Source organism: Anabrus simplex, chromosome 2 (genome assembly GCF_040414725.1).
Source record: "Anabrus simplex isolate iqAnaSimp1 chromosome 2, ASM4041472v1, whole genome shotgun sequence".
Lineage (NCBI taxonomy): Eukaryota > Metazoa > Arthropoda > Insecta > Orthoptera > Tettigoniidae > Anabrus > Anabrus simplex.
In genome coordinates, this window is record NC_090266.1 from 932,720,999 (window position 1) to 932,747,802 (window position 26,804).

Here is a 26,804-nt window from a genome sequence, read left to right on the forward strand (position 1 = left end):
CGAGGGGTCAGTTCCGCCAAGGCACCCAAGACGACACCACGCCGGATGATCTGAAGGATTTGATCCATATTTAAAATGCTTATAGGAAAAGACGGCAAAGATTTAGGGACCCAACTGACCGGGTGGAATACCTGGACCTAGCCCGAAAAGTACGAAATCGATTGCTGGAAAGAAAGATTGAAAAATGGGACGAAACTTGCCGTAATCTATGAGAAAACGAGTCAGATCGCGAATTTTGGCGGATTCTTGCAGAAAACGAGTCGGATCGCGAATTTCGGCGGATTATACATATCTAAAACAATAAGCATTCAATTATAAATTTCAGTATAATACCGTAGCGAAGCACGGGTGTCTTGCTAGTAATCTTATAAGTACATTTGTAGGGGGTCCGCTGTCTTTAATATCATTTATTTCACCATATTTTGATATATTTATTCGTTTTAGGTCAACTGAAAATCGCGTTCGTTCGTTCGTTCGTTCGTTCGTTTCACTATCACGGGCAAAAGGCTGAATTGTTCTGGAACAAGTTACATATTTGGAGTATACTCATCTAGAAGCAGGTTTTGATATGTATATCATTTAAAAACAATTGAATCACTGGCGGTTTATAGGAAGAGCAGTAGAGTTTTTTTAATATTCTCTTACATCACAGATTATACGTAAAATCTGTAGTCCTTATCTGAAACGCCCCTTTGTTTTGAATATTGTAAATTATATACATAATTTCGCTTACTCTTCAAATGACGCAGAAAGTAACAAAATCCTACGGGCTTCATGCTCTGCAGCCAGTGACGGACACTCTCGCAGACCTATGGTTATTTGAAGGATCCATAACAGGAGACAATCAGAGTATGCGCCCGAATCCATGGCTAAATTTTTAGCATGCTGGCCTTTCGTCACAGGGATCTCAGATTCGATACCCGGCAGGCCCGGGAATTTTGTCTGCCATTGCTTAATTTCGCTGACACGGGGGCTGGGTATTTGTGTTGTCTTCACCATAATTTCATCCTCATCACGACGCGCGGGTTGCCTACAGGCGTCAAATCAAAATACCTGCACCTGGCGGGCTGAATATGTCCTCGGACACTTCTGGCACTAAAAGCCATTTGCCCTTTCATTTCATCAGAGTATGCAAAATATTTCGTTGTGCTTGAAAATTAACTCCACCTAATGTAACTGAACACCGAGTAAACATGATGTAGAACTTTTCCCTTCGGAGTCTGTCTCTTCCTAAAAGTGGAAAACTATTGGACTTATTTCAACCAATCTATGTATTTGGAATCTGCTCACTCAGGATTGTTTTATCAGGTACATATCATATCATGGTAATCACATGGATCTGGTATTTATAGGAAGATTATTTTAAAATATTATTTATATCAAAAGGCTGTATATAAGAAACTTTTAAGAATATATTATTTCCGTTCCTTTATTCCATGTACGTATTTATCGTACGACGGATAATAACGCAAACGATTACGACTTCGGACCAGGAACTGTACCATACAATAAATTCGAAAATCGTCCACGTTCTCTCTCAACTTTGTTCAACTTCATCATATTTCACCTTACTGCCACGCGCTTTCGTAGGAAAATATCATGTCGCATTAAATGTGTGAATAGAGTCATGTTAGTTCACATAAATTCCTGAAGGCAGCATGTAATCCACTGCAATTTCCCGTGCGAAGAACGGGTACAAATGCTAGATTTAATACGTTTTCATGTTTTACTTTTATTAGTATTTACTTAATCCGTGTACTCCCCCAGGGTTGCTTTTCCCATGGACTCAGTGAGGGCTCCCACCTCTACCATCTCAGTGTCCTGGAGCATGAGGCATCTGGTCGGGTATACAACTGGGGAGAAGAACCAGTACATCGTCCAGGCAGCCTCACCTGCTTTGCTGAACAGGAGACGTGTGGGGGATGGGAAATGATAGGCAAGGAAGAGGGAAGCGCCCGTGGCCTTAAGTTAGGCACCACCCGGGTGTTTGGCTGGAAAATTAGTGGGAAATCACGGAAAACCACTTCGAGGTTGGCTGAGGAGGCAATTGAACCCCTTGTACTCAGTTGAGCTCCCGAGGCTGAGTGGACGCCGTTCCATTCCTCGTACCACTTTTCAAATTTCTTGGCAGAGCCGGGAATTGATCTCGGGCTTCATACTAATCACTACACAACAGAGGCGGACTTTTTAATTTTTAATTTCATTGAAATATACTATTTCACTTTAAAGGCAAGGCCTTATTTAATTTGAATATACACTGAGTGGCCCAAAGTAACAGGAAGTGGTTTCCCGTTAGAAAATGTGCCGTGTACGAACCCTGAGCGTTGCGGCTAGCTGCGGTGCAGCTGGGCAGTCCGTCACAGACTGTCACAGGCCAGTGTCGTGACAACTGCAACACGTCGCGAGTTAACCGACGGTGTGCATTGTGCATGGTTCATGGCATTGCGGATATTACAAGCTAATTCGAGTTTTCGAGGTCAACCGTGGCATGAGTGGATCTTCAGTATCGCAGAGAGAGTGATACTGAACCATATCATAATTTGCTTCAATTTATTTGTAGTAACACTGTGGCATAATTTTATTTAGCGCACCTTGGAGTCGCGGGAAGTGAAGGAAGGAACCCTGGATGGCCGTGCTATAGACCGTGAGAACCCCGTATTACTCCGGAAGGAACTATTTCCCCGAGATGGAATTGAGCCGCAAGACGTGATTTCAATCATGTAGACCCCTACTATACCGCTTAACCCAAGCGCAGCAACTTGGAGGGGGTGAGATTTAAACAAGTGGATGGACAGAACAATTGTCCCAAGTTGACAACCTTCTCTTTCCCAGGACTGGAATCACCTGAATTTCAATTAATAAATCCGCCACTATGCTAAATTCCACAGATCTGACGCCACACATAATTAAGAACAGAATGATTGAATGCCAGGAGTCGATAATATTATTTACTTGTGCTGGAGTGAGAGAGATGTGAATTTACAGTGGAGGCCGTTGGCATCTGGATGGCTGTCACAAAGGGAAACGGTTTGTTAGATAGGGCTTACCCTCGAGGGTAACGTCCTGTTGAGGCTATAAATTCTGCTGCAAGAAAGGAAGCGTTCTCACTTGTATCTCACTTATTCGTTCACTTGTTTCTTAGTCGGCTCGTTCAGTTGATACTAACTTGATTTCTCACTTGCGTCACAGTCGGCTCGTTCAGTTAATACTTACTTGACATTCACTCATCGAGTCAGTCGCGAACTCAATATCTCATTGTCTTATTAACCCGCTGTTCTGAAACGCCAAGTGCGGCGTGGCGTAATTCGCGCGCGTATTAGACATATTTATTTGTTAAACTGTTGTCAGACTAATGTACAATCGCCGTGAGTTAACTCACAAGAGCTAGTGACGATATAAGATATTACATGAATTTCTTTAACACGTACGTGGATTGTGTTAATAACGTGTGCGAGTCGTGTAAGATATAACCGCTGTCAAGGACTGATTACAACCGGGCTGGTTCCCATTAGATAGTGCCGCACAGATGTGACTCATCTCTCTGCGGAGGCTGTAGTAAATAGTAGCCAAACACTAAGGTTGTAGTCGTATGCACGATCACGCCAAGCGGTGAAGTAGATGTTCTGACATAACTCCACAATTCCAGACACGACCAGGATCAAGCAGACGACAACCATGATGTATCCAGGAGTCGAGCAGACGACCTTCATCCCTGTGCTGTGTGCCGTCACCATGGACTAGGCACGCATGACATAGCGGTCGTGTGATTCGTCGCTGATGGAGAGGTTGCTGTTAAGTTAAATCCTTTTGTTCCCTAAGCATGTGAATTAACATTTTATGCACTAGTTTAGGCCACTCTTAAAAAAGTAAATTAATTGTTAAATGTAAGCCAGTGCGGCATTTGCCTTGTTCAATTTAAGTAAAATGAAATACGTTCAGGACTGTATGTATGTTCAGCCCCTGAGCTAAGTGTTGTATATAAATTAGATGGAAATAAGGGACAGAATAGGTTAGATATAGGTGTGTGCATTAGTTATTAGTATTTTTTTCATTTCTGTGTTGAATTTAGATATAGATTTTGGGCAGATTCTTCATAATACCTAACGGGCTGCACGCCTTCAGCGTCCAGATATTAAACATATTAGAGTAGCGGCAGCATAATGTTAGGACGTTTCTATGCATGAAGCATAAATTTTCAGCTGCGAGGAGACTACCGGGAGAGCTTTCAACGTCGAAAGTAAAACAGGGTCTTCAAATGTGGTGGCAGGCAAATTCATGAGTGTGGCGGTCATCGAACCAAGAATGCTTTATATGTGAGGCTAGAATTTCCGTTAGATGTTTACGAGGCTGTGATGATTAGAGAAAGGCAATGAAAGCCATGGTGCTTTATTGGGAGCCCTTATTTATATGTATTGATAAGCCAGCCTGTTTTTATCCAAGAGAATGTGTGGGCTGTGAACTATATTTCTCAGTGAGAATTGTGTGCCGTTATGTAGCACCAACAAGGTCGGCCAGGCCCCGACGAGATAATTGCTTCCCAGGTAGGAAGGAAGGCTCGAATCAGTTGTAGGCTGAAGGCTGAGCGCAGAGCGTGGAAGTGTTTAAAAACAATACCGTTATTTACGTGAAATACCTAACCCACAAAGCCCAATTATTAGACGTTTATTGCTAACCAGCTGATCTCCCCTGTCATGACGAGTTGTGCTGAAATGTTGTGTCTATGTGAGAAATGCAATCCTCGGAGCGTAGATATGTGGGGATCGATCCCCGGCGCCTCTATCAACTTTAGTGCATATTCTGTGTGTGTTTTATTTATCAGGTGTAATTTATGTATATTTATCTTGTGTTGTTTATTGTTGTGTCCGGTGTATATATTTCTGTGTTGTGATGTTGTCGTCTGGTGATTAACGGAGAGACTTGGCCCGATGGCTAATTTTGGGGAAGTAAGGTTCTGTCCTTATTCTTTGCTCATGGGTGCGGACCCATATGATTAGAATCTGTGTTGTTTTGGATGCGTAATTTAGACGCAGTCCTGAATAAGTGTTTTATATATATTTGTGCGCGAGTGATCGGAATATACATATGCAAATTAGGCCAAATACTAGTATATAGTATATTGCTATCGCATTTCGTGAACGGTTTAGATCGAGCCTCCGGGCAAAGAACTAGGGTCTTGACGAGGCAGTCAACATAATGAAATAACGTAACCCATACATACTCCATGTAACATGATATCCTATTTTCTCGCGTTCGTTATCCGTTTCTAATTTGTAAACGTTTGTTAAAAATGTCAATTCATGTAAATGTGCGTATCACTTTCTTTGACCAACATCATGGTCGTTTCTTAGTTTTGTTTGATAAATTGTTATTTAATTAGTATGATTTTAATTCATGTTTTTAGTTAAATAAATCTATTATACACGATAACCTGCGTTCTCATTCACTAGTTTTATATGTACGTATTTCCTGTTCATATTCTTTAGTATATTTTAGTAAGTAGATATTTTATTGCCCACATCCGGATGTACCACGCGCTTCTACCCTGAGCTAGGCCGAATTTAAGACAGGATGCGGTACAATACCACCCGCGTAAACCGTCACACGGGAAGACCACAGGTGTTTAACGAACGGCCATCACGTCGCCTCCGCAGAACCATACACGGCGCTCGACGGGTTATTGTGAGTCAGATCACCGCCTAGTTGAATGTTGGGAGTCAGGAACCCATTTCTACCAGGACTGTAAGGAGGCAACTGCACCGCATAGGCTTCACCAACCGACGAGCAAATCGTGTCTCTTTGCTGAAAACTCGACACAGAGTTCAACGACGTGCACAGGCCCGTGAACATCGGCAGTGGACCATGGAAAAGTGGTGGCGTGTGGTGTGGTCCGATGAATCCAGGTTCCAGTTGTATCGAGCTGATGGGCGCGTGAGAGTGTGGCGTATGCCCCATGAAGCTATGGATCCTCCGTGTCAACAAGGTTGTGTCCAGGCGGGAGGTGGCTCAGTTCTGGTCTGGGCGGCGTTCTCATGGTCACAATTAGGCCCCATTTTCCGGGTGCAGGGAGCGCTGACAGGTGCACGTTATGTAGACATTCTTTCAGACTCTCTGCATCCCTTTCTGGCCCTACAGTACCCTGATGCGGACGTCATGTTTCAGCAGGACAACGCACCATGTCACGGCTCTGTGGTGGCACGCGGGTGGTTGGAGGACGACTCCAGTGAAGTTATGACCACGGATTGGTCCTCCAGATCTCCCGATCGTAATATAATCGAGCATTTATGGCATGCTTTTCGACGCTGATGTACGCTCCATCAACACCGCAGGAACTACACAGGACCAATTGTGAGCTGCAGTGCATGATGCGTGGGTCCATATCCCTACAGAACGATTCCAACACATTGTATAATCGATGCCTAGCCATATTGCTGCCGTTTAGAGGGCTCGCGGAGGAGCAACTCGTTATTAACATCACATTCAGTGTCTTCCTATGGCTTTTGGCCACTCAGTGTACTTTATGGTCATTTTAAAGCACAATACAGCATTGCGAATTAGATCCGCTGATTATTTTAAATTCATAATCATTTCCTTCATCACCACTTTTATCCTAGTCAGTGGATAGTTTCAAATTTGTAATTGTTATTTCTTTTCGCCTCATCTCGTACTATTAGGGGCCGATGACCTAGATGTTAGGTCCCTTAAACAACAAACATCATCATCACTCTGCTTTCACGAATCGTGATGTCCACCATCGCAGTCACCATCACAGTCATGGGGTTGACGAGGGTTCACAAGGGACCTTCCTGTCAAGTTTGAATTGATTTGCTTCCCGGCTCTGTCACGAATTAAAGACTGTTCTTAAAAACTAAAACTGGGGGTTCTCAGCCTCTGGTAACAACACTGAGAATAGAAGAATGTTGAAATTCCACTCTTGCCATCTCAGATTCGATTTCCTTCGTTTTCAACTTCAAATCCAGGCAATTTCCCGAACAGTGCTTTACATACAGCCAAATCGTAGCCAGTTAAAATAGTGATTATGCAGACACCATCAAATGTTGACATTGCCCTTCTTACCACCATAGACTTACAACACACTGTTCAGAACAATACTCTAATACTTCCTTCCCGGTGCTACAACTTCACTGCCAACAAATTGAGTTTAACGCTCTGCCTATATAGGCAGGGCTACATACAAATATGGTTATCTCTCCGGTCTGCATATGAACATCCAAGATACAACATACTGACACTATCTACGGACATCTTGGCACTGAGTAGGCCTTGGCTTACTGCCCATCCAGATCACCACCAGGGATTGGAGTGCCATGTAGTCACAGTGACGACATCCCCAGTCGTATTGCTTGGCTAATATCAGGCAGTTGGCCTCACGAAGCTGAGAGAACACCGTTTCTGCCCTCGATCCAGAATTAAAATCCGTGGATTGACCGGGAACAAACCCGGCTCCCCTCGTCGTTGCAAAACATTTTTGAAAAGTGTATAAGGATAGTGTTTAATATAGGAATATGGACGTTTCCGCCATGTCAAATGTGGGTAATGACCAACAATAGTGCATTAAGAAAACAAATTGCATTGTACTAAACAAAGAAAGGGTTCCATTGACTGATATAATTTATTTTTGTGACGTTTAAGTGACCTCCTCTGTGGTGGAGTGGTTAGTGTGATTAGCTGCCATCCCCGGAGGCCCCGGTTCGATTCCCTGCTCTGCCACGAAATTTGAAAAGTGGTACGACGGCTGGAACGGGCTCCACTCAGCCTCGGGAGGTCAACTAAGTACAGGGGTTCGATTCCCACCTCAGCCATCATCGAAGTGGTTTTCTGTGGTTTCCCACTTCTCCTCCAGGCAAATGCCGGAATGGTATCTAACTTAAGGCAACGGCCGCTTCCTTCCCTCTTCCTTGTCCACCCCTTCGTCCGACCCGTTGGCTGAATGGACAGCGTACTGTCCTTCGGTTCAGAGGGTCACGGGTTCGATTCCCGGCCGGGTCGGGGATTTTAACTTTCATTGGTTAATTCCATTGGCCCGGCGGCTGGGTGTTTGTGCTGTCCCCAACATCCCTGCAACTCACACAGCACACACGACACTATCCTCCACCTCATTAACACCTAGTTACCTACAAATGGCAGATTCCGCCCACCCTCATCGGAGGGTCTGCCTTACAAGGGCTGTACGCGGCTAGAAATACCCACACGAAATTAATTAAGTCTACCCTTCCAATCTTCTCATCCCTCTACAAGGCTCCTGTCCAGCATAGCAGGTGAGCCCGCTTGGGCGAGGCACTTGTCCTCCTCCCCAATTGTATCCCCCGACCCAAGGTCTCACGCTCCTGGACACTGCCCGTAAGGCGCTAGAGGTCCGAGGGAAAAACCAACCCCGGACGGTAAACAGATTAAGAAAGAAAGAAACAAAGATATTTAAGTAGTGTCAGTATACTCGTGTCCATAGGTCAGCGAGGAACCACATAATGATGGAATTGAATAGCTTGACCTGACAAAATCCGACCTCCCTATCCTCAGAATTACTGCACGGCCTTGAGAATACTCACTACAGCCCGTAAAGGTAACAAGATCATTAAAAACCAACTCCTTTAACAGATTAAGGAGAGGGCCTTATGTCGAGCCATTGTACAACTTGAGATAAGCAAAGAATGGCTTTATACCGGAAAATATCTGACGACAAAGAAATGTAGTGATCTTATCTAACTAAACTGTACTTCTCTCAGACGTACCTTCTAATTTAACAGTGGACTACAGGACGTCATGAGAGCTAAAGAAGACTGGCGTCTTGGTCATGTGAATGTGTCGTAATAATAATACTAATTAGTTTCGTAAACAGTTCAGTGATCTGAAAGGTGATATGTTTCGGAGGGCAGGTCTTCCATGACGATCTACTCCAAAGTGGGCAGATGATATTATGACTACGTGCTCGAATAAATATCGTGTGACGTGCATGAGACCTGAGTGGCATCAACTCTAGCCTCGGAGACAGGCGGCTGCGGGTCGAATCTCTGTCATTACTTCGCCTCCCTTGGGCCAGCAGCTCTGATAGGCCTTGGCGTACCAAGTGACCGCTGTTTATCCTGAAGGCCGGCAAATTACGAGGAGATCGAAGTCAGTTCGACGACAGCGCGGTGTTTATTCTTAGCTTTTTAGACCGGGGCCGCTGTATCACCGTCAGATAGCTCCTCAATTGTTCTTATGTAGACTGAGTGGACCTCGAACCAGCCTTAAGGTCCAGTTGAAAGTCCCTGACCGGACCAGAATTGAAGCTGAAGCCTCCGAGGAACAGGCAGGCTCAATACTCGAAGATAGTTTACATTAAGAAATTACATTAAATTCCAACATTAATTTACCTGTAGTATTTTTAATTAATGTCTGAATTGTGGTGCGTTACCAACAATTTTTAAGTACGTTAATGTAATCCCACTTCCTATGAACTCAGCTTCGAAACTCCTAACAGATTACTGTCCCATTTTCACTCTTTCTGATCTCTCCGAAGTGTTAAAATGGTTGGTGAATGTTTAAATACTGCAATACATTCAAGCTTCTGGACCCACTGCAGTGCCGTAGCACACCACCTGCCTTACTCAAAGTGACTGACGACATCAGACAAGCAGTGGACGAAAGACACAGTACTCACACTTCTTGACGTTATCAGTGCGTTTGACACGATAAATATCCAGATACTGTTGAACATAATTAACACTTTTTAGGTACTAGGGCTTTAACATTTTCACCGCTTATGCTGAAGGTCGTATGCAGCGTTTTATAGCACATGCTTCTTCCCGTTGCAACTCAGGAAGACGGGAACTCCAAGTGTTCTATCCTTGTGACTCTTATTTGCCCCCTATATTAATGACAAGCAAGATACTCGTGCTTCGCTACGGTTTTAAATTGAAAGTTATTTTTCAAAATTTTAAATTTTGGAGAGTCTACTGTCGACTGAGCCTGTAAAATACGCCCTCAGTTCGTACGTCAAACGGTTTTGAGGTAATGCTATCAATGTTCTTATCTAACAAGCATTGGAACCGTGTAGAGAAGAATTGGAATGTTTTAAAAGCCTATCTTGTGTAACATATAAGATGTAAAAGCGATCAGCCTGTTAAATTTAGATGTTGTACGTTGAACAGTAATGGAGGAATTATTGTTTTTTAAGCGGTGAATGTTTTACAAATATTTCTTAAGATCTAGGACATAGAAGACCACCCTTCATGTAAAATTTTAAGATCGTACCTGAAACGGTTTAGGAAGAATGGATATTGTGTTTCTTGAGAGTCAACCACCCTTTAGGGGAGAAATATAATGAAGTATATGATATTTTACATCTAGGACATAAAAGAAGAATCTTGTCGTAAAATTACAAATTTGTACGTCAAACTGTTTTGGAGGGATGAATAATTTCGTTTGCGGAAATAACCCCATTTAACACTTTAGGGATGAGATGTTTAAAAATATTTCCTAATTTTTTTTTGCTATTTTGCTTTACGTCGCACCGACACAGATAGGTCTTATGGCGACAATGGGACAGGAAAGGCCTAGGAATGGGCAGGAAGAGACCGTGCCCTTAATTAAGGTACAGCCTTTATAGCACATGCTTCTTCCCGTTGCAACTCAGGAAGACGGGAACTCCAAGTGTTCTATCCTTGTGACTCTTATTTGCCCCCTATATTAATGACAAGCAAGATACTCGTGCTTCGCTACCGTGTCTGGTGTGAGAATGGGAAACCACGGAAAAACATTTTCAGGGCTGCCGACAGTGGGATTCGAACCCACTACCTCACGGATATGAGCCCACAGCTGCGCGCCCCTAACCGCACGGCCAACTCACCCGGTATTTCCTAATCCACATCTAGGATTTATAATACGAGGAGCGTACTATATTGTTTTACACTTTCTTTTTTGTACGTCCGCGTATAGTTCACATTCCACTTTTGAAGATGGTGACGTGTAACTAGTGTCTTGTTCCACAGTTTGGTAGCAGCATGCGCACAGGGGCCAAGGAATGCACTCGCCCTAGCCATTTCATAACAACACTGTCAGTGTAGGAGCAGACAACATAGAAAGCAACCGTCAGGGACAGCGCTATACGGCTTGGTTCCTATGGAAAAAAGGCGTGACCACTGCAGAAATTCATCGACTCTTGGTGGCAGTTTGTGGAGAACATGCGCCGTCACGGAAAACAGTTTACGACTAGGTGGAAGGTTGGACAACAGGGCGCACATCGGTGGACAAGGGAACCAGTTCTGGAAGGAATGTGACAGTGGCAACACCAGCCAACATTGCCCGGGTCGAACAGGCCATCCAAGGAAACAAATGCATCACATTTACGGAAATGGAGGCAGCCACGGGCATTAGCCGAAACGCCCTGCAGCGGATCGTGCACGGCCACTTACTGTTGGGGAAGGTGTCATCCACGTGGGTGCCTAGATTCTTGTCTGCAGACGTAAATCAGAGGCGTGTGGACGTGTGCAGAGAACTTTTGCAACGCCACGATCAAGATCCAGCCGACTTCATGGCTAGGCTTGTGACCGGTGATGACGTGATGAGACATGTCTCCATTACCATGAACCACAAACGAAACAACAGTCACGGTGCTGCCACACCCATCAGACCCTCCTGACTTGTCACCAAGCGATTATCACCTGTTAGGGAACATGAAGAAACCTCTGCGTGGTCACCGTTTTGCGGAGTTTGTAGAGGCATGGGTACGCAGCACCCAGAAAGAATGGTTTCTAGAAGGTCTGGAGAGACTGACACATCGATGGCAAAAGTGCATACAGTTACAAGAAGATTATTTTGAAAAGGTGGACGTAACAATTGATGTGTAATGTACTTTATTTGGGTCGAAAAAATTAAGTGTAAAACGATATAGTGCGCCCTTCGTATCTTTCTGTTATTTAATACCTAGGATACGACTTGAAATTTTAACTTCGTAATTCAAACGGTTTCAAAGAAGTGAATTTTTTGTCATCATTCCTCATCCCCCAGTCAAAAACTCTTAGGAGTGTTTTGTTTGAAGACCACTTCTTATTTAAAATCTAAGACAAATAATTTAGTGTGTATAGTGGGTAGCATCGATCTCTAATAAAAATCGAGTTGAAAACTCCTTATTATATGTATTAAACTTGTGGAAAGCGATCAGTAATTTGAGAGGTTTAAATCTTGACATATTATACATTCTACGTCCGCAATAATTCGTAGGTACCATTAATAGTATACAGTCTCAAAAATGATCCTCTAGCTGTGAATCAAGTTCAAGATTATTTCAGTTAAATCCCAGAGTTTTACAAATAACTTTCGTTGGCAATAACGAAAAGGAGTCGGAAATTCGGTCGAGTACCTTGGCTGTTGTGGAGACATAGTTTTACAACTTCAACGACTTCTACATAATCCCAATCCTTAAACGTGAAATATTTTGAATTGTGTCATATTTGATACCTACAACATCCAAAGATCTTGTAACATTTCAAATTCATTCCTTAAACGGTTTTGAGGGATGAATAATTTTGTCATAAGTCGTCGCCCCAACAGCCAAAACCTCTTAGAAGTGTATTATTTTAAGACGACACTTTGTTTAAAATTCAAGATATATAGGAGCAACCGTCATGTAAAATTTCAAACTCGTATGCCGAATGGTTTGAGAGTAATGAATATATATGTCGTCAAAACTTCACCCTTAGTCACACACTCCCCTTAGGGGTGTATTGTTTAAAATTACTTCTTATTCAAAATCTAAGACATATAGGACAACCATCATGTGAAATTTCAAGCCCTTATGTCAAACGGTTGGAGAGAAATGAATATATATGTTGTCAGCCCCCACTCCCAGTCAAAAAATTCGGAGAAAAATGAATATATTTATTTTTGGTTATTAACGCCCATTTTACCCTTAAGGGATGAATTTATTTCTAAACATGTCTTATTTAACATCTAGTACATAAAGAAGCAATCATTGAGTGCAGGTTCAACTTTGTCCAGTCAATGGTTTCGGAGGAATTAATATTATGGTTTTTAGGGTTTTGCCTCCATTTCATCCCCTTTGCGGTGGAATTTTTGAACCCTTCCGTAGTGGGTGCCTGTTGCCTTTTAAATACATAGATATATACCAATTTTCATGTCTGTAACGTCTTCAGTTTTAGAGATATTAATATCCGCATAAAAATAACTCTACTCCTTCTTCACTCCCCCCTTAAGTGGATTTTCATAGAACAAATTCTACATGTTTCTTTATTTTTAAAGGAGATTCCAAATACCAATTTTCATATCTGTAACATCTCCAGTTTTTGAGATATTAATATCCTCTTAAAAATAATTCAGCTCCTTTTTAAGTCCTTTACTCCCCCTGGCCCTCTTAAATGGATTTTACGAAAACAAAAAGATAAGTGTTTCTTTATTTTTAAAGAAAATTGCAAATACCAATTTTCACGGCTTTAACATCTTCGTTTTTGAGATATACTGTAAATTTTCTCATTTTAAAAATTCACTCAATTTGATCACTTCTTTTCAGACCCCTTCATTGGATTTCCCGAAAAAAAATACGTGTTTATTTTTGAAGGCGATTCCAAATACCAATTTTCATGTCTGTAAAATCTTAAGTATCTGATATATAAGCATCCTCATCAAAATAATTGAACCTATTGTTTACCTCTCTTCACCCCGCGTAAGAGGATTTTCATTAAACGGAAATTTAATTTCTTTCAGTCCAGTAATTTTTTTTATTTTTATTTTTTTGCTATTTGCTTTACGTCGCATCGACACAGATATGTCTTATGGCGACGATGGGATAGGAAAGGACTATGAATGGGAAGGAAGCGGCCGTGGCCTTAATTAAGGTACAGCCCCAGCATTTGCCTGGTGTGAAAATGGGAAACAACGGAAAACCATCTTCAGGGCTGCCGATAGCGGGGTTCGAACCCATTATCTCCCGCATGCAAGCTCACAGCTGCGCGCCCCTAACCGCACGGCCAACTCGCCTGGTGTCCAGTAATTTTGGCTCGGCGATGAAGACTGACTGACTGACTGACTGACTGACTGACTGACTGACTGACTGACTGACTGACTGACTGACTGACTGACTGACTGACTGACGGATTCATCATCGCCGAGCCAAAACTACTAGACATAATGAAATGAAATTTTGAGGATACATTTATAGTACAATGTAGGTGCTCGCTAATGGAGGATATTTGGATATTCCTTCGCTAAGGGGGTGAAAAGGGGGTTGAAATTTTACAATAAATGTATCTATATCTCAAAACCTTAAAAGTTTACAGATGTAAACATTAGTATTTAGAATCTCCTTTAAAAATAAGGAAACACGTATTTTTTGGTTTTCGGAAAATCCCAACAGGAGAGGTGAAAAACGGTGAAAGATGGGATGAATGCCTTTAATGAGGCTACTTATATCTCAGAAACTGAAGATATTATAGACCTGAAAATTGGTATTTAGAATCTCCTTTAAAAATAAAGAAACACGTATATTTTGTTTTTGGAAAATACTATTAATGGGAGGGTAAAAAGGGGTTGAATTTTTAAAATGAGTGTGTCTATATCTCAAAACTTTAAAAGTTTACAGATGTAAAAATTGGTATTTAGAATCGGCTCTAAAAATAAAGAAACACGTATTTTTTGTTTTCGGTAAATCCTATTAGGAGGGGTGAAAAGGGATGAAAAATAGGGTGAATGCCTTTAATGAGGACACATATCTCAGAAACTGAAGATATTAGAGACCTGAAAATAGGTATTTGGGATCTCCTTTAAAAATAAAGAAACCTGTATCTTTTGGTTTTTGGAAAATCCATTTAATGGGGGGTGAAGAGGGGGTGAGTTTATAAAATGAGTGGATCTATATCTCAACAATTTAAAATTTACGGATGTAAGAATTGGTATTTAGAATCCCTTTTAAAAATAAAGAAACACGTATTTTTTGTTTTCAGAAAATCATAATGGAAAGGGTGAAAAAGGGATGAAAAAGGGGTTGAATGCCTTTAATGAGGACACTTATATCTCAGAAACTGAAGATAATACGGACCTGAAAATTGGTATTCGGGATCTCCTTTAAGATAAAAGAAACACGTATTTTTTGTTTTTCGAAAATCCAATTGATGGGTGGTGAAAATGGGGTGAATTTTTAATTTAGTGGATCTATATCTCAAAACCTTTAAAGTTTACAGATTCAAAAATTGGTATTTAGGATACCTTTCAAAAATAAAGAAACACATATTTTTTGTTTTCGGAAAATCCCAACAGGAGGGGTGAAAAAGGGTGAAAATGGGGTTGAATGCCTTAAAGGAGGATACTTATATCTCAGAAACAGAAGATATTACAGCCCTGAAAATTAGTATTTAAACACTCCTTATAAAATAAAGAAACACGTACTTTTGTATTTGGAAATCCAATTAAAGGGAGTTAAACAGGAGTGACAAATTGGGGTGAATTTTTAGAAAGACTATATCTACAGTATATCTCAGAAACGTAAAATTTTACAGACGTAAAAATTGGTATTTGGAATCTCCTTTAAAAGTAAAGAAACATAGGCGATTTGTTTTTGGAAACTCCAATTAAGTGGAACAAAAAAGGGAATGAAATTTTAAAATGAGCATTTCTACAGTATATCTCAAAAAGTTAACATGTTACCGAAGTAAAAAATAGTATTTTTTATCTCTATTAAAATAAAGAAACATATATTTCTCGTATTCTGAAAAAACACTTCGGTTGGGGTGGGGGGGGGGCAAATGTGACTGAAAATGGGGTTGAATTATTTTAATTAGGACACTGATATCTCAAAAGCTGAAGATGTTACACAGGTGAAATTTGGTATTTGGAATCTCCTTTAAAAATAAAGGAATCCGTATTTTTTGTTTTCGGAAATCCAGCTAAGGGGGGGGGGGGAATTGAAAAATTAGTTGAATTATTTGTATGATGATGCCATTATCTCAAAAACGAAAGATTTTGCAGACGTGAAAATTAGTATTTGGAATCTGCTTTAAAATTAAAGAAACACGTATTATTCGAAAATCCAATGAAATAGCAGGAGGGGGGTGAATGAATTTGAAAAATTAATTGAATTCATTGTATGAGGATATTTACACATAATAAAAAGTAAAGTTGTTACAGACGTCAAAATTGGTATTTGGGTCTCCTTTAAAAACCAAGAAAAAAGTGTTTTGTGGGGGGAAATCATCTTGGGGGTTGGGGTGAAAAGGAGTTGAATTCCTTTTATGAGGACACATTTCTCAAAAACGGAAGATGTTAGAGTCGTGATAATTGGTATTGAGAAGATCCTTTACCATTAAAGAAACAAGTGTTTTTTGACGGAAATTCGCTTAGGTGGGAGGGGGGGAGTGTGAAAGGAAGTGAAAAAAGTGAATTCTTTTTATGGGGATACATATATCTCTGAACTGAAGGTAACAGACGTGAACATTGGTAGTAGTATAATTGGACAGTTCGGCGGCCACCTCCACCTCAGGCTCCCAGTGGCCACCTCCACCTCCACCTCAGCCAGAGGCCTCCCAGATGCCTCCTCCACCTCCACCTCAGCCAGAGGCCTCCCAGAGGTCTCCTCCACCTCCCGCGGGAAATTTGAATTTGTAAACAAAGCCACGTGCTTTTTGACAGCTGTCATCGACAACAACGCATCGCTAACCTCAGTACTGCCATCTTGACGGGCCTAAACCTCAGTAGTGCTAACTTAACCTAACTAGCGCGAGGTAAACAAAGCCACGTGCTTTTTGACAGCCACGTGCTTTTTGACAGATTTGTAAACAAAGCCACGTGCTTTTTGACAGCTCTCATCGACAACAACGCATCGCAAACCTCAGTACTACCATCTTGACGGGCCTAAACCTCAGTAGTGCCAACTTAACCTAACTAGCATGAGGTAAACAAAGCCACGTGCTTTTTGACAGCCACGTGCTTTTTGACAGATTTGTAAACAAAGCCACGTGCTTTTTGACAGACAACAACGCATCGCTAACCTCAGTACTACCATCTTGACGGGCCTAAACCTCAGTAGTACCAACTTAACCTAACTAGCGCGAGATAAACAAAGCCACGTGCTTTTTGACAGCCACGTGCTTTTTTGACAGCTGTCATCCGCCATCTTTAAACTACAGAGCACCGTGCTGCCCTCTTTCGTCACCTGTCATCGGCAGTGCTGCCATCTTGATGGGCCTAAACCTTAGTGCTACCAACTTAACCTCACTAGCTCGAGATAAACAAATCCACGTGCTTTTTGACAGCCACGTGCTTTTTTGATAGCTGTCATCCGCCATCTTTAATCTATAGAGCACAGTGCTGCCCTCTTTAGCTACTTACCTTTGAAATGTGGTGGCGGATAATTTGAAAAATGCTTTTCGACAAGCAGCCATCTTTAATCCAGAGAGAACAGTGCTGCCCTCTATGTGGTGGCGGCAAATTGAAAAATTCCACGTGCTCTTGTTTGAAAACAAACTCACGTGCTTTTTTGACAGCTGTCATCTGCCATCTTTGAGCACAGTGCTGCCCTCTTTAGTTTGAAATGTGGTGGTGGTAAATTCCACGTGCTCTTGTTTGGAAACAAAGCCATGTGCTTTTTTGACAGCTGTCATCCGCCATCTTTAATCAACAGAGCACTGTGCTACTATCATGCGGGCAATTTCATCACCTGTCATCCGCCACCTTTAATCCACAGAACACCGTGCTGCCCTCTTTATGGCTACTACCTTAAGCACGTAGTAGCGGGCAATTTGAAAAGTTCTGTTAGCTATCATCCGCCATCTTTAATCAAGAGAGCACCGTGCTGCCATCTTTAGCTAGATACCTTTGAAATGTGGTGGCGGCAAATTGAAAAATTCCACGTGCTCTTGTTTGGAAACAAACTCACATGCTTTTTCGACAGCTACCATCCGCCATCTTTAATCAACAGAGCATAGTGCTGCCCTCTATATGATGGCGGCAAATTCCACGTGCTCTTGTTTGGTAAACATAGCCATGTGCTTTTTTGACAGCTGTCATCCGCCATCTTTAATACAGAGAGCACCGTGCTGCCCTCTTTATCGTAGTAGATGTAAATTCGTCACCTGTCATCCGCAGTGCTGCCATCTTTAGCTAGATACCTTTGAAAAGTGGTGGCAGATAATTTAAAAAGAAAAATTCTACAGCAGCCCTCTCTCGACGCTAATTGCATAAGATGGCGGCTATACATGACTCCTTAAGGGTGCTTACGCAAGATGGCTGCTATACACAGGTTCTTATGAGACGCCCTTGGGATGCTTGCGCAAGATGGCAGTTATACATGGCTCCTTATGAGATACCCTAGGGATGCTTGCGCAAGATAGCGGCTGCTCTTATGGGACGGCTTAAGGGTCCTTGCACAAGATGGCTTGAGACGCCCTAAGGATGCTTGCGCAAGATGGCGGACACAAGATGGCGGCTATACACGTCTCCTTATGAGACGCCTTAAGGGTGCTTGCGCGAGATGGCTGCTGCTCTTAGCTTAGAGGCTAACACGTCGTGCTAGTTCGATTCATTAAATTTGGGGCTTAAATGCAAAATGTTAAATATCTCGAAAGCGATGCATCGTAGAGCAAAACGGACAAAAACATTTCTGCCCAGTACCTCGGTTCGCAGTACGAGGAACAAGAAAAACATAGTCTAATGATGAGATCAACGGTTCGGTTCCTACTTAGGCCCTTTGGCATTCACTCTGTTTTAGCTTGTATTGAAGTAAGTCTTCGTAACATGATCAGGTCTAGCTATGGTAGAGAGTATAACGTGCCGTGCAGGTTCGATTCATTAAATTTAGGGCTTAAATGCAAAATGTTAAATATATCGAAAACGGTGCACCGTAGAGCAAAACGGACAAAATTTTTCTGCCTAATACCTAGGTTCGCAGTATGAGGAACAAGAAAATCATAGTCTAATGATGGGATCAACGGTTCGGTTCCTACTTAGGCCCTTTGGCATTTGCTCTGTTTTAGCTTGTATTGAAGCGAGTCTTCGTAACATGATCAGGTCTAGCTATGGTAGAGAGTATAACGTACCGTGCAGGTTCGATTCATTAAATTTGGAGGCTTAAATGCAAAATGTTAAATATCTCGAAAACGATGCATCGTAGAGCAAAACGGACAAAATTTTTCCGCCTAATACGTAGGTTCGTAGTATCAGGAACAAGAAAAAACATAGTCTAATGATGAGATCAACGGTTCGATTCCTACTTAAGCCCTTTGGCATTCGCAGCTATCTATTTCTACAAGATGGTGGCTGCTCTTATGAGAAACAAGATGCCTTGAGACGTCCTAGGGATGCTTACGCAAGATGGCAGACACAAAATGGTGACTATACATAGCTCCTTATGAGACGGCCTAGGGGTGCTCGCACAAGATGGCGGCTACTCTTATGAAGAAAGCTAGCTTAGAGGCTACTGCGAAAGATAACAGCTGCTGTTATGCATGTGGTGGAGGGCAATTTGAAATTCTATGTGCTTAATCAACAGAGCACCCTACCGCCCTCTTTAGCTGAAATGTGGTGGTGGATAATTTGAAAAATTCTTTTGACAGCTATCATCTTTAAAAACAATGGCGACTATACATAGGCTTTTAAGGCCTTATCATTCTCCTCCTCCTCCTCCTCCTCCTCCTCCTCCCCTCCTCCTCCTCCTCCTTCTCTACCTCCTCCTCCGCCTCTTATGTCAAGGCATAGCTTTATATCGAACAAGTTTAAACCTGCATCGCGAAGGCAAGCGTGTGCAGCGATAACATTATTGTGCATGTTTAGACTTTCGAAACATAAGAAGAGTAGAATCAAACGCTGTACTCGATACGACATGTGATCAGAACATTGATTGATGCGTTCAGAAAACAAAATAAGTGATCAAGACTAGAATCGAACAATGTACTCAATACATCATGTGTTTAGAATATGTCAGGGGATACGCTTGTTCTAAGAAGATCAGATTGAAACATAACAAGACTAGAATAGAACACTGTAATCGATGTTGTTAACTTCAACATGTGATCAGAACATTGATTGTTGTGTTCAGAACACAAAATAAGTGATCATGACTAGAATCGAACACTGTACTCGATACAACATGTGATCAGAACATTGATCGATGTGTTCAGAACACGAAATAAGTGATCAAGACTAGAATCGAACACTGTACTCAATACAACATGTGTTTAGAACATGTTAGGGGGTACCCTTGTTCTAAGAAGATCAGAATGAAACATAACAAGACTAGAATCGAACACTGTAATCGATGTTGTTAACCTCAACATATGATCAGAACATTGTTTGATGTGTTCAGAGCAAAAGTACAATTTTGATGATTTGCTTAGTGTAAAATCAAAAACTATGGAAACACACTGTGCACATATCACGTAGCTAACTCGCTCAGTAAGCAATATTGCAAGACTACAACTTCAATGATTTGCATAGTGTAAAAATCAAAAACACACTGTACCCATACTGCGCAGCTAACTCGCTCGGTAAACGATATAGCCAAAGTATAACTTCAAATTATTTACCTTCCATCATTCGTCTTGTGTGTAAAAATCAGTCGAACAAGTTATCGCATAAACATGGCTGAAAAAAATCGTGATAGGGTATGGAACCCAGGGGTTACATCTTGTCAGAAGGGCAAAAAGGATGAAAAGACTCTTCCTCCTCCTTACCGCAAATTCCTTGGCTAAAGGGCTAATGGGCTAAAGGGCTAATGTTCTAAAGGGCTAAAGGGCTAAAGGTGCAACAACCTCGTCGATCGCTATCAGCAAGAACGCTTGTACTTTGTAGAAAATTAATCTTTATTGGTAAATGGTTTTACGTTCAGAACAAGGAATGGAAAATCCCCGAGGTGCGATGAGTTACGTTTTTCGAACTAGTGTTTGGAACACTGAACTTTTCAAGATGATAGCAGAGAGTTTAGCAATGTTCTGTTGTTGGATTTTAAATTCCGCGCTACAACATGCATAAGGTGGTAGCCTTGAGGTTTACCGCCGTAAAGATGGCAAGAGTGAGGTTAGCAATGTTCTGTTGTTGGATTTTAAATTCCGCGCTACAACATGCATAAGGTGGCAGCCTTGAGGTTTACTGCCGTAAAGATGGCAAGAGTGAGGTTAACAATGTTCTGTTGTTGGATTTTAAATTCCGCGCTATAACATGCATAAGGTGGCAGCCTTGAGGTTTACCGCCGTAAAGATGGTAGCAGTGAGGTTAGCGACGCTCTATTGTCCTTCAAAGTGAGGTTAGGGTTCGTCAAGAAGACAGCTGTCAAAAAAGCACGTGGCTATGTTTACCAAACAAGAGCACGTGGTCGTGACTTCACGGTCACGTAATCAATCCTTAGCTCGACGTCGTTAAGAGCAGTATTAGGGTTAGCTATGTTTAAAAGTCTTGGGAACAGAGCAGCAGTATGAATTGCTATGTTTCAAAGCGTGTACACATGACCTATCGATTTTACATGCATCGACCATCGAACTAAACTTCACCCGCTAGATCGTGCTGCTATCTTAGCATAACCTATACCCATAAAATTAAAGTACAATGAATAGCCATGTTTCAAAGCGTGTACACATCACCTATCGATTTTGCACACATCGACTCTTGTACTAAACTTCTTCCGCTAGATTGTGCTGCTATCTTAGCATAACCTATACGCGTGACCTTAAGGTACAAAGTATAGCCATGTTTCAAAGCGTGTACACATTACCTATCGACTTTGCATGCAACAAATATCGTACTAAACTTCTTCCGCTAGGTTGTGCTGCTATCTTAGCATAACTTATACACATGAACTTAAAGTACAAAGAATAGCCATGTTTCAAAGCGGGTACACATTACTTATTGATTTTGCATGCATCAAATATCGTACTAAATTTCTTCCGCTAGATTGTGCTGCTATCTTAGCATAACCTATACCCATGAACTTAAAGTACAATGAATAGTCACGTTTCAAAGCGTGTACACATCAACTATCGAATTTGCATGTATCGACTCTCGTACTAAACTTCTGCAGGTAGATTGTGCTGCTATCTCAGCATAACTAAGACGCATGAACTTAAAGAACAAAGAATAGCTATGTCTCAAAACGTGTACACATTACCTATCGATTTTGCAAGCATCGACTCTCGTACTAAACTTCTTCCGCTAGATTGTGCTGCTATCTTAGCGTAACCTATACGCATGACCTTAAGGTACAAAGAATAGCTATGTTTCAAAGCGTGTACACATTACCTATCGACGTTGCATGCAACAAATATCGTACTAAACTTCTTCCGCTAGGTTGTGCTGCTATCTTAGCATAACTTATACACATGAACTTAAAGTATGAAGAATAGCCATGTTTCAAAGCGTGTACACATTACTTATTGATTTTGCATTCATCGAATCTCGTACTAAATTTCTTCCGCTAGATTGTGCTGCTATCTTAGCATAACCTATACCCATGAACTTAAAGTACAATGAATAGTCATGTTTCAAAGCGTGTACGCATCAACTATCGATTTTGCATGTATCGACTCTCGTGCAAAACTTCTTCAGGTAGATTGTGCTGCTATCTTAGCATAACTAAGACGCATGAACTTAAAGTACAAAGAATAGCCTTGTTTCAAAGCGTGTACACATTACCTAATGATTTTGCAAGCATCGACTCTCGTACTAAACTTCTTCCACTAGATTGTGTTAAAATCGTGTAAGTGTGCTGCTATCTTAGCATAACCTATCGATTTTACATGCATCGACTATCGCGAGCATAACTAAGACGCATGAACTTAAAGTACAAAGAATAGCCTTGTTTCAAAGCGTGTACACATTACCTATCGATAATGTATGTATCGAATATCGTACTAAACTTCTTCCGCTAGATTGTGCTGCTATCTTAGCATAACCTATGCGCATGACTTTAAGGTACAAAGAATAGCCATGTTTCAAAGCGTGTACACATTACCTATCGACTTTGCATGTATCGACTCTCGTACAAAACTTCTTCCGCTAGGTTGTGCTGCTATCTTAGCATAACTCATACACATGAACTTAAAGTACAAAGAATAGCTATGTTTCAAAGTGTGTACACATCACCTATCGATTTTGCATGCATCGAATCTCGTACTAAACTTCTTCCGCTAGATTGTGCTGGTATCTTAGCATAACTTATACCCATGAACTTAAAGTACAAAGAATAGCCATGCTTCAAAGCGTGTACACGTCACCTATCGATTTTGCATGTCTCGTACTAAACTTCTTGCGCTAGATTGTGCTGCTATCTTAGCATAACCTTACGCATGAACTTAAAGTACAAAGAATAGCCTTGTTTCAAAGCGTTTACACATTACCTAATGATTTTGCACGAAACGACTATCATACTAAACTTTTTCCACTAGATTGTGCTAAAATCATGTAAGTGTGCTGCTATCTTAGCATAACCTATCGATTTTACATGCATCGACTATCGTACTAGACTTCTTCCGCTAGAGCATGTAGCAATCGCTTTTGTGTATCCCAAACCCATGTGCACGAACTTAAAGCATAAAGATGACCTATGTTCTAAAGCGTGTACACATCACCTATCGATAATGTATGTATCTAATATCGTACTAAACTTCTCCTGCTAGAGCGTACGAGTATCGCTTGTGCGTGCACGAACTTAAAGCATAAAGAATAACAATGTATAAAAATCTTGTAAACAAAGCAGCAGCATTACGTATAGTCAAGATTAAAGGCGTGCACACATCATGTATCCATGATGCACACAGTACTAAACTTATTCCATTAGAATGTACAAAGTTCACATGTGTTTGTACTGCTATCTTAGCATAGCCTATGTGCATGAACTTAAAGCATAAAGAATAGTTATGTGTAAAAAATCTTGTGAACATAGCAGAGTGATAACTACGTAGGTGTAGACATTGAACTTTACATGCTGAGGCAACATACTACGTGACCGTGACGTCACGACCACGTGCTCTTGTTTGGTAAACATAGCCACGTGCTTTTTTGACAGCTGTCTTCTTGACGAACCCTAACCTCACTTTGAAGGACAATAGAGCGTCGCTAACCTCACTGCTGCCAACTTTACGGCGGTAAACCTCAAGGCTGCCACCTTATGCATGTTATAGCGCGGAATTTAAAATCCAACAACAGAACATTGTTAACCTCACTCTTGCCATCTTTACGGCAGTAAACCTCAAGGCTGCCACCTTATGCATGTTGTAGCGCGGAATTTAAAATCCAACAACAGAACATTGCTAACCTCACTCTTGCCATCTTTACGGCGGTAAACCTCAAGGCTACCACCTTATGCATGTTGTAGCGCGGAATTTAAAATCCAACAACAGAACATTGCTAAACTCTCTGCTATCATCTTGAAAAGTTCAGTGTTCCAAACACTAGTTCGAAAAACGTAACTCATCGCACCTCGGGGATTTTCCATTCCTTGTTCTGAACATAAAACCATTTACCAATAAAGATTAATTTTCTACAAAGTACAAGCGTTCTTGCTGATAGCGATCGACGAGGTTGTTGCACCTTTAGCCCTTTAGCCCTTTAGCCCATTAGCCCTTTAGCCCATTAGCCCTTTAGCCCATTAGCCCTTTAGCCAAGGAATGTGCGGTAAGGAGGAGGAAGAGTCTTTTCATCCTTTTTGCCCTTCTGACAAGATGTAACCCCTGGGTTCCATACCCTATCACGATTTTTTTTCAGCCATGTTTATGCGATAACTTGTTCGACTGATTTTTACACACAAGACGAATGATGGAAGGTAAATAATTTGAAGTTATACTTTGGCTATATCGTTTACCGAGCGAGTTAGCTGCGCAGTATGGGTACAGTGTGTTTTTGATTTTTACACTATGCAAATCATTGAAGTTGTAGTCTTGCAATATTGCTTACTGAGCGAGTTAGCTACGTGATATGTGCACAGTGTGTTTCCATAGTTTTTGATTTTACACTAAGCAAATCATCAAAATTGTACTTTTGCTCTGAACACATCAAACAATGTTCTGATCATATGTTGAGGTTAACAACATCGATTACAGTGTTCGATTCTAGTCTTGTTATGTTTCATTCTGATCTTCTTAGAACAAGGGTACCCCCTAACATGTTCTAAACACATGTTGTATTGAGTACAGTGTTCGATTCTAGTCTTGATCACTTATTTCGTGTTCTGAACACATCGATCAATGTTCTGATCACATGTTGTATCGAGTACAGTGTTCGATTCTAGTCATGATCACTTATTTTGTGTTCTGAACACATCAATCAATGTTCTGATCACATGTTGAAGTTAACAACATCGATTACAGTGTTCTATTCTAGTCTTGTTATGTTTCAATCTGATCTTCTTAGAACAAGCGTATCCCCTGACATATTCTAAACACATGATGTATTGAGTACATTGTTCGATTCTAGTCTTGATCACTTATTTTGTTTTCTGAACGCATCAATCAATGTTCTGATCACATGTCGTATCGAGTACAGCGTTTGATTCTACTCTTCTTATGTTTCGAAAGTCTAAACATGCACAATAATGTTATCGCTGCACACGCTTGCCTTCGCGATGCAGGTTTAAACTTGTTCGATATAAAGCTATGCCTTGACATAAGAGGCGGAGGAGGAGGTAGAGAAGGAGGAGGAGGAGGAGGGGGAGGAGGAGGAGGAGGAGGAGGAGGAGAATGATAAGGCCTTAAAAGCCTATGTATAGTCGCCATTGTTTTTAAAGATGATAGCTGTCAAAAGAATTTTTCAAATTATCCACCACCACATTTCAGCTAAAGAGGGCGGTAGGGTGCTCTGTTGATTAAGCACATAGAATTTCAAATTGCCCTCCACCACATGCATAACAGCAGCTGTTATCTTTCGCAGTAGCCTCTAAGCTAGCTTTCTTCATAAGAGTAGCCGCCATCTTGTGCGAGCACCCCTAGGCCGTCTCATAAGGAGCTATGTATAGTCACCATTTTGTGTCTGCCATCTTGCGTAAGCATCCCTAGGACGTCTCAAGGCATCTTGTTTCTCATAAGAGCAGCCACCATCTTGTAGAAATAGATAGCTGCGAATGCCAAAGGGCTTAAGTAGGAATCGAACCGTTGATCTCATCATTAGACTATGTTTTTTCTTGTTCCTGATACTACGAACCTACGTATTAGGCGGAAAAAGTTTGTCCGTTTTGCTCTACGATGCATCGTTTTCGAGATATTTAACATTTTGCATTTAAGCCTCCAAATTTAATGAATCGAACCTGCACGGTACGTTATACTCTCTACCATAGCTAGACCTGATCATGTTACGAAGACTCGCTTCAATACAAGCTAAACAGAGCAAATGCCAAAGGGCCTAAGTAGGAACCGAACCGTTGATCCCATCATTAGACTATGATTTTCTTGTTCCTCATACTGCGAACCTAGGTATTAGGCAGAAAAATTTTGTCCGTTTTGCTCTACGGTGCACCGTTTTCGATATATTTAACATTTTGCATTTAAGCCCTAAATTTAATGAATCGAACCTGCACGGCACGTTATACTCTCTACCATAGCTAGACCTGATCATGTTACGAAGACTTACTTCAATACAAGCTAAAACAGAGTGAATGCCAAAGGGCCTAAGTAGGAACCGAACCGTTGATCTCATCATTAGACTATGTTTTTCTTGTTCCTCGTACTGCGAACCGAGGTACTGGGCAGAAATGTTTTTGTCCGTTTTGCTCTACGATGCATCGCTTTCGAGATATTTAACATTTTGCATTTAAGCCCCAAATTTAATGAATCGAACTAGCACGACGTGTTAGCCTCTAAGCTAAGAGCAGCAGCCATCTCGCG